General features: G+C 36.3%; 1 protein-coding gene across 8 annotated transcripts in view; it reads right to left on the bottom strand.

Moving 5' to 3' along the window:
* The window catches only part of Hsf (Heat shock factor), a 34,589-nt gene that overhangs the window by 31,242 nt on the left and 847 nt on the right, over positions 1–2,500 (bottom strand). The gene's annotated exons all lie outside the window — the stretch shown is intronic.

Here is a 2,500-nt window from a genome sequence, read left to right as displayed (position 1 = left end):
GAACTAGATGTTTTTTCATATTTCAAGAGCATGAATTCACACACTAGAAAAATATACATATCATTGCCTAAATACAGACTGCACAGTAGAGCATCAAAATTTAAAAAACTACCGTAGTACCTCTTCACCTTAAAAAAACTGATCGCATTTTTACCCCTCACTTAGGAAGGAAAATGGGTACCAATGTGTAAAACATGCAAAAATTGCCCAAACAAATAAGGAAAAAGAACATGTGTCTTCACAGAAATATTCATGATAGTAAAAAGACAAAAATATGCCATGAGCCAACATTAATCTGCATGAAATATGTCATACAGCATTAGAAATTCTATTTGACTCTCACTATGTTTCATTTACAAGAAAGAAAGAAAGAAAAAAAGACAGGGTACTTGACAGTCTGAGGGAAAGGAGGGCCTCCAAGGGGAATGGTGGTATGGAGCTGATATCATGGGTGTGGCTTTAGAAAACTTGTCAAACAGCACAGGAAGTAGTAGTTGTCACTCTATGGGTTCAATTCATATTTTTTTTTAAAATGCAGGAAAAAATTTCCCCAGCTTTTTACAGGTCTTACACATTTGTAGTGGATAGGCCTCTAGGGATTAAGCTTTGGAAAACCCCTGCGAGCTCCCATGACTATAAGCTTTACTGATATAGTTTTAGTTAAAGAAAATGTCACTTTCACAAAAAGTGTATGAAATCAACATGAAGAAGTCCACAAGTTTGACTTTTTGAGCGAGTTTCGAGTTAGTTGTTGCAACAGGAAGATATGTGTGCTTCTGCAATATTGGTCCTGTTATGGGATATACATTGGTGATGCAGAATACACATAAACAATGTATTCAAAAGGTGTCATCGCTAAATAAGGAATCAGCCCAAGCCCCATCTATAGAAACTAAAATAAAAATTCTAGGGGTGCCTTTACCTACATATGGTTAAGTTGGTCGTTGGGACAGGATTTTTCTAACAAAAAAAATGCCCCAAAAACTGTGCATTCAAAATTCCTACCAAAAATAGCTTTGTGCCATGGCATGAGTGTGAATAGATCTTTAAGAAACTGCACCTTTCACGTCCTTTACAGTAGACAGATATATGATGGAAATAAAGTACATTTGCGTCATAAATCAAAACAATTTATTCACGTATTACCCTATAATTTGCCTGATCTACTCCATGCTCGCCCATACTATCGGGGCCCAGATGTAGGGTAGAGAGGGGAATCGCAGATTATATCCACTATACATGAGAAGAGGGTGAGAAGAATCTATTGATAACACATTCCTAGTATTTAGTAAAGCGGCACTATTCGGAATATTTACCTAATCAACTGATGTGCTTTTGTTATACCCTGATGTGCACTTGTTTGGAAAAGAGCCATCTACTATATAAACAATTCAGATTCAGTTGATCCAGAGACAACAACCAATGAGGACTACCCCTTGATCAACTGGCCACTCATTAGACTGGGCAAGCAAATTTATCTCCTGTCTGCAATGGGTTAAGATGTGTTCTCTATTGTCTTATAGACTTATGGTATAATCTCTGAATCTTTATGTGATATATCAGCTAAGTGATTCTAATTAGCATTTGGTATGATGTCCTAGTTATACAACAGAAGCCTGCATCAAGAACAAGACAAATGCAGAGTGAAACTGATCCAACTCTTTTTTTCTCAGAAACAAAGCAAGAGAAAACACTTTTCTCCAGCCATTTTGTAGACATATGTGAGAGATGTCTATGGTATTTTTTTCAAAGTAATTGATTGAAAATTACAGATTATGATTTTTAAAAAATTAAAAAAAATATATAAATACACCAAAAGTTTTGAACCAACTTTCACATCATAAGTGACCACATACAATAACATATCCAAATTCCAAGATTATAGCTCTTTAACCCATTCACGCCGGGGTGATTCCGGCTCTGAATGGTCATAATGCCGGGGTTTTCGAACGCATAAGCCTAACGCCTTGAGATTCTTGGCCGCACAAGCCGTGAGCCTGGGCTGCCCGCTCGCTCACCCCAAATGCCGGCCTTGCCTAGATATCTCGTCACCGGCGTCTGACGATAAAACCACGAAACATATCAGCACGTCATCCGGTGTGAATGGGTTAAAAAAGAAAAACACCTATGCCCCCCTTAACTACACATTCCCTCTCATAAAACAGTGAAACCTATATTCCTCATAAGGTTTCTGTTTGGTTCTGTCTAAATATTAGCTTATCTTTCAGTTACGACAAAAGAACAGCAAATGAAATTATAAAAAACACGATATTGTAAAATTTGAGAATGCTGTAAATTGTTCTTTGTTTTCATATGGTATTTGTCAAACTAAACATTTTCATTTCAGATTTTTAGATATTGTTTTCTATGAGATCCCAGAAGCTCCATCTTTCTCTTATATTTTTCCTGTACAATGATACAAAACTCTACAGTTGCTGCTTTATGTAACTTCAGCAATAATTTAAACCTTGTTGAAGTTATATATTTGCTTATCATTCAG

This window comes from Penaeus japonicus, unplaced genomic scaffold, assembly GCF_977035675.1.
Source record: "Penaeus japonicus unplaced genomic scaffold, GWHDUDI00000001_assembly GWHDUDI00000006, whole genome shotgun sequence".
Lineage (NCBI taxonomy): Eukaryota > Metazoa > Arthropoda > Malacostraca > Decapoda > Penaeidae > Penaeus > Penaeus japonicus.
This window is presented reverse-complemented; position numbering and strand designations above follow the sequence as displayed.